At 35.6% G+C, this 12,906-nt stretch overlaps 1 long non-coding RNA gene across 2 annotated transcripts; it reads left to right on the top strand.

Moving 5' to 3' along the window:
* Positions 1–93: 93 nt before the first annotated feature.
* Positions 94–12,579, top strand: LOC105149161 (uncharacterized). Of its 2 annotated transcripts, none has more exons than XR_015545250.1 (9): positions 94–183; positions 480–709; positions 1,459–2,030; positions 2,112–2,600; positions 3,034–3,501; positions 5,561–6,168; positions 6,342–6,743; positions 7,196–10,425; positions 10,538–10,744. It is a non-coding gene; the product is annotated as an uncharacterized LOC105149161 (long non-coding RNA). The 2 variants fall into 2 exon arrangements; XR_846537.2 differs by lacking the exon at positions 94–183 and adding an exon at positions 12,284–12,579 and having other exon boundaries at positions 623–709; positions 10,538–10,807.
* The last annotated feature ends 327 nt before the right edge of the window (positions 12,580–12,906 follow it).

Here is a 12,906-nt window from a genome sequence, read left to right as displayed (position 1 = left end):
GCAGATAAAAGACCGCGCGAGTGGAACACGGCTGATCCCCGCGGCTCCTGCAGGGTGGTTGCTAACAACCCTTATCTTCTCTTGACAAGTTGTCCCGTCTCCTTATTTCTAGATCCTGCTAATTGGAGAAATCATTGAATTAAATACAAATTGGCAAAATTAATTGCGGTAGATTACGATATGGTAATTATCTGATAATTCTTCTTATAACTTATCATAGTAAAAGAATCAGGAATAAAAGTTAATAAGAGAATTACAGTACATATAATATTGAATGTTAATTCCTCAAATACTTTAATATTATCTTCCAAAAATAGCACAGATGGTTTTGAGAATTACACATTAAATATTATGCGAAATCCTTAATAGTTCTTTTCTGCATGATATTTTAAGAAATAGAATGTATCTTTAGTTCTAATGTATAAGTTCTTGTAATGGAATTTTTAATTCTGATTGAGATGTATATATATTTGTTGCAGTGAAAGTTCCATGCATCTAAAATTCCATCATTCGATCATAGTTTCTGTTTATAATACCTGAAGTTTGAAATTTAATCTAATCTTCTACTTTTTTTTTATGATGCCTATCAAGTTTTTATAAAAAAGCAGAAAACAATGGAAAAGCAGAATCTTGTACCACATGTTCAGAAAACTTAATGGAATCAGCGCTATATCGATCTGTTTGGACGTTATTTAAACGAAGACTAATGGTAAGCAGATATGATAACGACGCCATTTCATCGGCGGTTACAGGGTAGAAGCACAGGTTGGTGCGCTGGGTGGTTCTTCTGGCACGACGCCAGGCGTCCGCCGAATTTAGCACCGCGGCGCTGACTAACTCGCGTGGCATTCATTCAATCGTCGACCAAAAAGCCCCGCTGCCATATAGTATCTTGCTCTTTGCAAGAAACGCGTGTTCTAAAGCGATTAGAAAAAAAGAGCTCAGATTCCGATTTAAAGCTTATCTTATTGTTAGATGCGAAATATTCAGTAAATTAGAGAACACATAGACTTTTTGTTGTGATTTCTTCTCGCCTATTATTATTTTCACTTGTATTATTAAATGATATTAAATATTAAATATTTTATATTTCTTTTACTTTTATTATTTAATTCCTTTTATTAGTAAAAAGGTGATTTAATCGAGAAATATCAATCCTTCTATACATTCAATTCAATTTATGAGACTTGAGAAACGTGTAAAGAGAGATAGATAGATAGATAGAAAGAAAGAGAGAAAGTCTTCATTTAAAATTCTTTTAAATATCTATTAAATGTATCAATTAATGTATTAATGAAACTTATACATTTTGTTTTTTAAAAATATCTACGATTTTTGAGATTTCTACAATTCAATGAGAATTTATGATTCGCATTCGACTATACCGCTCTTCGATATATTTATTCTATCCTACGTCATTTCTCGATGCTATATTAAAAAATGCTTGAAATTTTTCAGGGAAGAAAAAGAAGGAAAGTCGAAGCATATCAACTGTTTACATTAAAATGAAATATTTACGAGCTTTCGGATAAAACGCGCAATCGCAAGGAACCTTTAGATGGGAGTTGCGGAACAGGTGTCTCGGCGGCGGTATCGTAAATCGTCGACGGTATCGTCGTTGAACGGCCAAAAATAAAGTCACGAGTTTCGAGCACATCGAGCAAGCAAGAGCATCTTCAACCACTGACGCAATTCGACTGCCATCCATTAACGTAACCGACACCAATAATGCTAGTACCTCGTGGCTTTCTACGCGCTTTATCCGGCGGCGCATCCTACAGGTGCTCAAAGGTATTCCGTTCGCCCACTAACGTGATTCGCGTATTTTCGGCGCTCTTGGAACGCTCCCAGATGCGGAGGAGGAGAAAATACGCGACGACAACGATAGCGAAGAGATCTTGACGGATAAATCGCTATCTCGGTCACGTGCAGTTCTACAGAAAGAGATTTGCTTAAAGTTCGATTGTATTCATTGGAATGTCGATGAGATCTGAACAATTTTGATGACGGACTTAAAGAATGACTACATGGTAAGTAATAAATTACATTGATGATATATACAAGTTTACTAAATCGGGACAAGCTTGTAAGAGGGGAATTTCCAATTTTAGGTAATTTCTCGCTCGAAAAAGATGGATAAGTACGGGGGCGGATATAGTTTTTGCGTCGATGCGACAGGGATACTAAGTCATTAAGAGTGATTCTATGAGGCGGTGGGATCGTTTAGGATGAGAAAGTCTGACTAGATCGTGTGTCCCGTAAAGTATCCGGATATGCATGGTTCCTCCTATAAATCAGCGGCCTTCTTCTTTTCCTCGTGCTGATGGTAGCAAGTACTCTCCGACGGAAAAAAGAGAAAAGCACGCAATCGCTATTTAAAAGGCTCGTAGGCGGCTTTCTAGCGAATAGAGTACGTATATTCGAAAGCAGCGAACGCGAGGAAAGAGAAAGAGAGAGGACTTCGACTTCGCCGCTTCTCCGGCGGCCTCGGCATGGGGTTGTCGTGCTATTTTCAGGCCCCGCTGGCTCGATGCAGCTGTCGTGGTCTTCGGGTAAACCACCTCTCTTCTATTCCACGGCCATCCGCGAAGCGCGACAAGGTAAGCCGAGGAGATCGGAATCTAAAATCTCGCGATGAGATTCGTCCGTTGGCGAATTTTTCTTAAACTTGTTCGTTTCTCAAAGATGCTTGCCGACTTTGCCTCTCGATAACGACGTGCAAATCGAACGATTTCTTCAATTTTTATAATAAATTTTTTTTTTGTATTCGCATTCTAGTAAAGAAATGAGTTAAATTAATAATAGAAATTATAATGAATCTTTTAGAATAATAAAATTTTATAGAATATTATTATTTCAATACAATTTTGCGACGAATTATTTCGAAGTTTTGTTGAAGTTGTTACTTCCAATGTTTCTTGTATAGTATAAAGTCTTGCAACTTTATTCATAATTTAAATTTAACAAATTTCTGTTAAATATAGAATTATATAATATTAAGTAAGATTAATAAAAACTGAACGTTGACACCAGGTGGCTGCTAGAAAAGTTTCCGTGTCCTGCACGATCACAAACATTTATAGCAACACAGACATCATGAAATAATAATCAATCCTCTGAAAGAATTTTCGGAGCTAAACATTCGTGCGCCTAAATTCGTAATCGGACGAACCTATTAAACTGCTTGGATTCCGAGAATAGCAATACGATGACGAGGAGGCGCTTCCGCGAAACGATGCGTCGCGTCGCTCCGGCAGGAAAGTGGAATAAAAGTCCATGGACCGTCGCGGAAGATCGCCCACCGGAGGATGAGGGATGAAGACGAATCCGAAGATAAGCCACGGAGATCTTGGCCGAGCGCCAAGACGTCAGATTTTCAGCCGTTTACGTGTACCTCCAACTTTTCCGTCTGCGCTTTCCTTCGACTCCCCAATGCGTCCTCTAGGATCTAGGGTGCAATGACACCGGGCGGCGCAACTTAATGACTATTCTCTATTCATGGTACGTGAATCATTATGCGGGAATAGGCGTTGCACCCGTCTTGATTATATTCCACGGCATTGTTGCTGTTTTTAGGCACGTGAAAGGGGAAAGTGCATCGCATGGTGGGCATACAGATGATAGATAGACAATTCTATTTTGCTCTAGACTAAATTTCGTGATGAGCAGGGAGAATTACACGTTCGTTGAAAATGCGAATGTAAATATGAGTACACTGTCACAAAATTATCAATATAACCAGAAAACTTTGTATAATCAATTATATATTTATAATTATAAAACGAAAATGATATAATAAGAATATCAATTAGGGAAAGGTCGAATGATATCGGATTTTCAGTTTTTTCGAGATTTAATTTTTTTGGATGGCAAAAATTATGTGTAATACATGTTATGAAATATTATTTTTTTTACTAAAATATTATTATCACATTTTTCCAAAAATAAAAATAGATATAATATTTTTATATTTTTAATTTTTATTTCCTTGTTTTTGTAAATTATGAGTTTAAAATTTTGTTTTAAAGCTGCTCACTTCTACAATGTTTTTTCGTTGCGCATTATTTAAGTGATGTTGAGCAATGAGGTGGCAAACGATATCGAACAGATTAGTTAACGAGATTTCACTTCGGACGATTGAACGAACAAATGGGAAAAAGATAAAACCTAATAAAAAAAAAGAAGAAAAAAGTATGGGAAGAAAGAAAAAAAACATATTTATAGGTATTAAAAAAGTAAGAAGGTGGTAAAAATATTTAAAAAAAAATATTTAAAAAAACAAATTTTTCAGTAAGTTTTACTATTATCTACGTATGGCTTTAATGCTATCTCCTGCTTGAATAACTTTTAATTTATTTTTCTTAAGATACGTTTGCTTCAGGCATTCACGCACTATAAGCTTTATTCTATCTTTATCACATATTACATGTGGAAGATAGAATGAAGCTTACAGCGCGTTAATTTCCGAAGAGAACGCATTTCCAATGTATTATGTTTTCAGAACATCGTTTATTCGCTCTCATTATTTCCTTAATTCTAAAATTTTGTTTATACCTAACAATCATGTTTTTCTCTTTACACATAGAAATGTTTAAAATTTTAAACAATCACGACCATCTCCTCTAATAAATTTATCGCAATTCTAACTTATTCATTGTTGGAAGAGATACAAAATAAATTAAATAAGGAATTTAAAATAAAAAAAGCACTGACTGTAACATATTATATACAAATTAGTGAAAACTATAATCTTGGGAATAAGGTCTGAAATATTTAGACATGTGAAGAAATATAACGGGTTGATACTTTCGATGGATTGAGGAAAAAAAGGTTCGAGAAGTGCCGGTGGCAAAAAACGTCGACCGGAACGACTCTTAATTTAGTTCTGGGTGCAAGAGGTTAACGTTGGGTGAAGATGGGTCCGTGGAAGTGCCTCCCTTTAGGGGAGAGCACCGTAAGACACGTTGGCTCGTGTTCGGAGGAATGTCCTCGAGGATAAAGGGAGACAGTTCCTTCCGGAGACAGCGATCAGCCGCCTGTTTCATCCCCCCCTTCAATCGTGTTGCTATTCTTACACCGCCATCGGTACGAATTCAGCTACTTGCCCTTCGCCTCGGCGTTGCTGGAATACTCCCCTTTGAATGGAAACTGTCCAAATGGTCATTTGATATTATTCAACAAAATTCTACACTCTGATTGACATACAGCTTTATGTGATATGTTTGTACTACGTTGGAATAATGAATTCTTCTGTCAATTATATTATTATATTGTTTTATTTGTTGCCATAATTTATTTTATACTTATTTTAGTACGTAAGCATCAATGACAATTAATTGTTTTAAATTTATACATATTTTTAAATATTTTAAAATAAAATCTTTTTATTTCTTATGAGTGTGTTTCACTTTAGAGATAGATTATAATAGTTTAATGTAATCCAAAGATGAGATCTTTTTTCAAAGCATGCGATCACACTTTCTCCTTTTATTCGTGTCTATTTATCTATTCATCTCAGAGCTCGGTTCCTAACGCGACGCTTTATCTATTCATCTTTAAGCTCTACGTTCCTGACGACGCTTCGATCGAGATCGCAGACGCCTGGCTCTCCAGTCAGTGTAGGGTTTCGTCATGAAATTCGTAAATGAGCCCCCGTGACTCGCGCTTTTGAATGGAAACCGACAGGGCCGACGGTTTTTACGAAAGCTGCCACAGGATGCGGGTGCGCGCAACGGAGAAGGGGTGGCGACGCTCATTTTCGTTCTTTTTAGCGTTTTTTTTCTGACTCGCCTCTCCCTCGGTCTTGCGAAGATCGAAGAGAAAAAGGAGAAACACCGCCAGCTGATCGCCTCCAACGTCGCCGCCGCCACCACCGCCGTGCCGCTTTTAAGAAGGAGACCTTTTGCAAAATGCGAGCACGTGCTCGTATTGCGTACGCCCTTCGTTTTCAGTTTTGCATGCCTGTTTGCCACCTGCGAAGACAGGCTCGTCTCGTCTCGTAGTGTACCGCCAGTCTGACCTGGTCGCAATTAATCCTGGGTACTCCACTTTCTGCAATCTCTTTTGTTCTGGAATCACGTGGATCAATAGACGACCGCAAGGATCTAATTCAAACGAAATTCGTTCCTTAGAAGCGAATTACGATAGCTTCTAATTTGGAGAGAGGGGGTAAGTATCTTGATATCGAAATATTTAAATAATTTAAGAAACAAAATGCAGTACATTCTTATATTCAAAACAAATGATATTAAAAGAATCGCGTATTAAACCAATATTTATGTATGATATAAAGGAAGCAAATTTTAATGTAGCCCTGATACCCGAATATTAATATGATCCAGAGTTTGTCAAGAAAAAGAAATTACCAGTGATTTACGCATGGCATCCCAGTGACGACAGGACTAATTACTCATCCGAAACATCGGGAATGTTAATGACTTCCGTTTCTCGCTTACAATATCGGAAACTCCTGATTTTCACGCAACTATTAACAAAAGGCGTGCCACTAAGAAGACACTTTTAATTCTGTAAAGTCTCATTTTTTTTTTGAAATTAAGAGAGCAGGATAAATCAAGCTGCTTTTGCTTGGTCAAGGCTAGCATTCGCATGCCAGCGTCTTTATTCTCTTTCTTTCATCGCTATTACCCAGGCGGTTTTTATGGAGCGTGGCAGGAAAAAGGAAGTGATCTAGACGGTGAACGACTAAGGTCATGATCTTAAACGATACAATGACAAATTAGCAAGTAAGTATCGTCATTAATTTAACAAATAATTGATATGCAGGGCTCGGTCTTATCTCAAATAAATTTATATAATATGTATTTTAAATAAAAAAAAAATTAAAACGTTATTTAGTATTTATTTTAAATAACTTCTTCTGATCTATTTCTTATTTAATACTTTAAATAGGTGTCTAAAACTTATTTTATATTTTTTATTTTAAATAAGTCAATTATTTTACCGAGCCCTGTTGTTATGTTTATGTATAATAGGAAACATAAATTTTCGTGACAGTTATTGAAGTCTGTTTCTTCTTATAAAAGGACCAATCAATCAAATTTATTTCCTTATATCTTAAATTCAATTTCTCCTTTATTTTACATTAAATGTCTCCGTTATTTATCAGAATGATAAAAAAGACTCTCGCCGATCTATTAAATCTTCCCGTGATTTTATTCGATACATGTGTCGACAGTTGATCTTCATCACCGGCGGAAACGCTATTGTCTGAAAACATCTCCTTGAGATGGAAAAACGGAGGGCGGTTAAAGGGACCCCGGAGAGATCGCAGATATACAACCGAGTCACCGGTGGCAATAGGCACGCGACCGACACGCGCCCATTATCTTCATCTCTCTCTTTCTCCAGCGTCTCATCTCCAGGCTCGAATTCCCTTTTCCATCGTTCTTCCCTTTAACACGCGTGCGTCTACAAGACGCATGCGACCCACGCACGCGATCATCCCGAGACTTTGTGCCCACATGGGAACTCAAAACATCAGTAGTAATAATCGGTAGTCCAATGCTGACGATTTAATCAAATTTTTCCATACAATTTAAAGTGTAAAAAATTCTGTATACGTATTTGTATCTCTTAAAATTAAATTTTAGCAAAAATATATATTTAGTCGTAATTTCTCTGTTATTTCATCTTTAATAATATAAATAAGGAGATAAATATTAAATTATTAGACATTAAATATGTATTATATTTAATTATAAATATTAAATTATTACACGAATAAATCCGATTAATTAAAGAGATGTAAATAATAAATACTAGCATATCGAAGCACATAACTAAGAATTATTTGACAAATTGTTTTAATATCATACAAAAGTTTAGGAGCACTGACGTGATGATAAAAGTTGGAAATTAATTCTTTCTGCACTTCCTAATTATTTTGTTTCAGATAATATTATTTCGAGATGTGTTTGACGTAAAAGAGTTCGAAATAATTCGTACAAACATCGCGTGCGTCACGATATGTCTTGTGTAGAGGTATAATATTAGACACCCGGTGGACGTGCATCTCGTACGTTGATATCTCACCGCTATAAGATTCACGGGAATATCGCACTGTATGTGCGTGCACGTTTCACATGCGTGTGCGTGCCCATTCAGAAACTCTTCTTTCTAGTGGCCCATTGAAGAATCCAGTCGGTCGGTATATCCATTAAGACGTGTTATCTTGACACTTTAGGGACCGAAGGTACTGAATTTGTATCTTATCATCGTGTTTTCTAAAATTCATGAAATAATCTATGAATTGAATTATTGAACATTGTACATTATATTCAAATGATTTATGTTAGAAGCTGATTTTATATAAATCTGATTTTATAAATTTGACTGAACTCAATTTATTTGGACCGAAATTGTAGATACTGATTAATTTCAATTTCGATTTATGCCAATATTTGTAAAAAAAAATGTGATTGTAATTTTTTAAAATAAATTTGAATGATATTTTAATCTAATAAAACATAAGCAGAAAAACATAAGCAGTAAGACGTAAGCAAATTGATTGATAAAGTAAGACAATAACGTAAGTAATAGCAAATAAAAAATGATTTGCTTACTCTTACGCTTATGTTTTTCTATTCTCTACTAGTTTAAGTGATTATAAGAATTTAAGTAGGTATTACGACTTAGCAATTGAAGCTAGCAAATGAATAATTAAGGTCGATGAAGACGAAAATGCGATCTGTCGTAATGAGGGAAATCGGACGTCTCTAAGTTTAGCTCGTATTTGCATGCAGATCAGGGACGAATTCGAATTGCCAAAGCGCCATAACATATAAGAATTGATAAATTTTTTTCAATGAAGAGATTCAACAGAGGTACATGTAAAATACTTGTTAAGTAGTTGATCCTTTTTGTTTTGTTTTAAATCAACATGTAATGTTTATGATCTTCGAAGTTCCCTAAAAAAAGTATTGAATTCTCAATTTCAAAATTTCAAAAATCATCTCAGATTTAGGAATTATTGAGTTCTTTGAACATTAAGTCACATACATTCTACAATAAGCCATTAGTAATAAATCAAAAGTCAGAAACTAAAAATTGACCAGTTATAATAAATTATTCTTCTTTCATGTGACTGTAATTGGTCAATTTTAACTTCCGACTTTCGATTTATATATTACTAATGGCTTATTGTAGAATGTGGTGGTTATATGCTCAATTCTACCAATTTTGATTCATTATTCTTCATTTTTTTTTATTCTTGGAACTAAACGAAGATGAAGATAAGTTGAAGTATCGAGATTAAGTAGGTTAATTCACATTGGTAGAAATGGACATTAATCATCAATTAGATAGTTAAAATTATTTTGATATAATATATCTGACGTGAATCCATCATTTGGCAAGCTCTTAAGAAAAGAAAGACCGATGTTGCACAAGGATATTCCTTAACTACGATCTAGAAATACTAATTTCGAAATCGTACCCCACCAATTTATCTCTCGACCATTGACGAAAGCACAGTGTGACAGGAAGCGCAACTCTCGTGACGATTGTCGGTTTCCGGATGCTTGCCTGAGATCAGATCTCATCTGTTTAAAAATAAAATAAAATTAATTAAACAATATACGAGAATGGGACATACAAAAAGTATATTTGTAATACATAAGAATAATTCAAATTAAAAAAAATACTTATTCTGAAGATAATTTAATAAGAATTTATAATAGAATTCCCATTGATGTATGCTATGTTAATTTTGGTGAAAAAGGAAGTTATATATGTTTATGTAGTTAGTTATATATTTGTGTAAGTTATTTGTGCAACTCTTATGTAAAGTTGCAATCGGCATTCGCCTAAATTTATGTTTCTGACATCATAATTGAAGACATCTTGCACTGCAGATGTGACCAACCCTTAATAGAAATAGCAAATAGAACACGATCGTGTCTTGTATAATGTTATTAAAAAAAATCTAATTAACTGGAAGATAGAAGTGCCAGCAGACTGGCACTTCGAATCGAAATATCACGATTTCACATGTAATAAGTTTAGAGGCGAGTTTTTGGCTGATGACCAACGATTAAGCAGTATCTACAACGACGATGATAGCGAGTGCTTGGATCGCGCTTATATATCACGATTCAATTTAACTATCGCCGTTTATATTATATTCGTGTCTACCTGTCGTCGGCAGCGTAAGAATCCGTAGATCCGACCGATGCCAATGATCGAAAAATAGATACGAGCGCAACCTGTTCGAAATAGCCAAAGTGAAACTTATGACACGCGGTAGTTCTTTCAAGTCGTCGTATAACATTGCGTCCAAACCTGTGGATTGTTGATTAATCTACGATCAATTTTCAGTGAAAGATGTTGACAAAATAAATGACACCATTCATTTCTGAATTTAGTTAGGAGAATAAGATGTTCATTGCGACGAAATTGATTTGAAATGTATGTATAAGTATCCATTTAGTTGAAAAATCATGTACATCAATGTCGATTTTAAGACTAAAATATTTTAATAATATCCTTCTAATCTTCCTTTTAATTTTCTCTTTCACAGGTCAAGAGATCACTCGCGCCCGCGAAGGTGTCTAAGCTCAAAAGAAGGAAGGGGATCTAATTATAGAAGTCGTTGTACCGCTCGGTGGAGAACGATGGAGGGTGTGAGTGCGGGTGCACGAATAAGAATCGGTTGTGCATTGGGCGGTCATAAAATGCAGTCTGCATCCGCTCGACGCAGATGTACTGCGGAACGGGGTTCGTTTCTCCTACAAGGAGTCCGCAAAGGATCTCTCGTTTCGGTGTTAAACGATCTACTGAGATGTATCCGGTACTATATGAATTAGATTGAAGATCCGCGAAACGTGATTAATTGAACTGTGCGCAAGAGACTCGCAGCTTTCTTTGAATTCTTTGAATACCCATTTAGATTGAAATTCGGATTCAACACTGTTAAATCTATAGTGTCAAATTTGACCTAATGTGAGTCGCCATTGTTCCTACTAAATATATCATTATTTTTTATTAAAACGATAATTAAATTTGACACTATATAATGTTCAATTGACACTGTATAATGTCAAATATAACCATTGTTTTAATGTAAAATAACGATATGATTGAGTAATAAGATCAGTGGCGACTTACATTAAGTTAAACGATAATTAAATTTGACACTATAGATTTAACAGTGAAGCGCATTGCATTTCTGTGTAATTTCCACGTACACGTACATATTTGATTCATTTTATTTATACCAGAATTATAAATAATGTATAGTTCATAAATAAATTAAATATAAAGAAACAATATCTCCATACATAAATAATTATTTACATAAATTCTTGAATTTATTTATGAAATTGTGAAATAAGTTTAAATAACAGGGATATTTAAACTATTTTAAAACGATCGAATATTTGAAATGGACATTAATGACAATTTTTTTGAAGAATCGACTCTTCAATCAAGGAAGTAATGAGAGTAAAGATTAGATACATTATCTCATGCCACTTGATATTAATCGGCACTTCATTGAGAACTTTTCCAGCACGTTAACGCGCTATCTTGGACATGACTTCGTTCATTACACCATTCATTCATCCGGTAGCCATGTGGTTCATTGCTAACCCTTGCGGCATTTCCTGTCCTACAATGATAATAAAGAGATTCTAGTACTTTGTACCAAATTTTATATTAGGAAAAAATATAAGAATAGCTCAAAATCATATATATCTGTACATATGTGTGTGTGTGTGTGTGTGTCTGTGTGTGTGTGTAATATACAAAAAAATTATTTTAAATATGCCAAATGTATTTTATATCCGCAGCTTTGCGTTTGATTACACACTTAAACATTAATTATAAAACCAATAGGTCCTTATAAAATTCATATAGATCTAAATCTAGATATTAAAAAAGTAAAGCAATCTTTTTCGCAGTTACCATTATACTTGATAAAGAATGAAACTGCGAAAAATAATGAAGACTATTTTGTAATACAATGCAAAGTTTCCTTTTAATTTTTTATGTATGGCTTCTACCATTTCTGGAGTAATGATTTCTGGAGTGAGGTCCGATCGCGCTGTTTGTCGACAAGTTCCAGCTGCTAGATCTCGCGCGTGATCAACTCGTGCCGGGCAAGCTGCGATTATTATTGTTTCCCTTTTTCTCTCCTCTCTTTCTCTCACTCTCTATGTCTCTCTTTCGAAGTAGCCGAGTGTATGCCCGTGACGTGGCCATGTAAGGGCTAGGCGGGGGTGCCATGCTGGGGCCGCTAATTTTAGATCGACTCCCGTGCTTCCAGGAGTCGCCTCGGCGAATCGGCAGCTGGTGATTCGACGAGCTGCTGCCTCTCTCGCGTGCACGTGGATCCGGTATACAATGCGTGTCGCGCTGGTCGCGCAGCGTCCACCGGTCATCCCCCTTCTCGCTTCTCTCGTCTCGAAGAAGGCCGACGTGTTCGATCGTCTTGGTCCAGATGTATCTCGCAATCTCTCTTCCTTCGAGACACGTGATCACAATCAATCAAAAGAGAGCCTTCTAGTTAAGAAATTGCGCATCGAGTGCTAAATATTTGAAATGTTTCCTGCGTCTATAAATTAAAATAATAATATGTGTAAAAAATAATATATGTGTATATGTATATAATTATATATACACAAGTGTACACATAATAAATATTTGTACATATTCTTTAATTGTACTATGTTTATATCTATGTATATTAATTCAAAAATTTCCAACTGTGGAACCCGTAAAAGAGAACACGACGTCATAGAAGAACCGGAAACGAAGCGAAGGCTTTGAGAAACGTCGAGAACCGCATTGGGTAGAAACGCATTCCGAGACGCATCCTTTCGCTTCTGACGTGGAAAGGGGAAATGAATGCATGCACGAACGTTTCTTTGTGGCGCAAACTGAGACGGC

Source organism: Acromyrmex echinatior, chromosome 5 (assembly GCF_024713525.1).
Source record: "Acromyrmex echinatior isolate Ae372 chromosome 5, ASM2471352v2, whole genome shotgun sequence".
Lineage (NCBI taxonomy): Eukaryota > Metazoa > Arthropoda > Insecta > Hymenoptera > Formicidae > Acromyrmex > Acromyrmex echinatior.
Note: the sequence above shows the minus strand (reverse complement) of the source record. Positions and strands in the feature narration are given on the sequence as shown.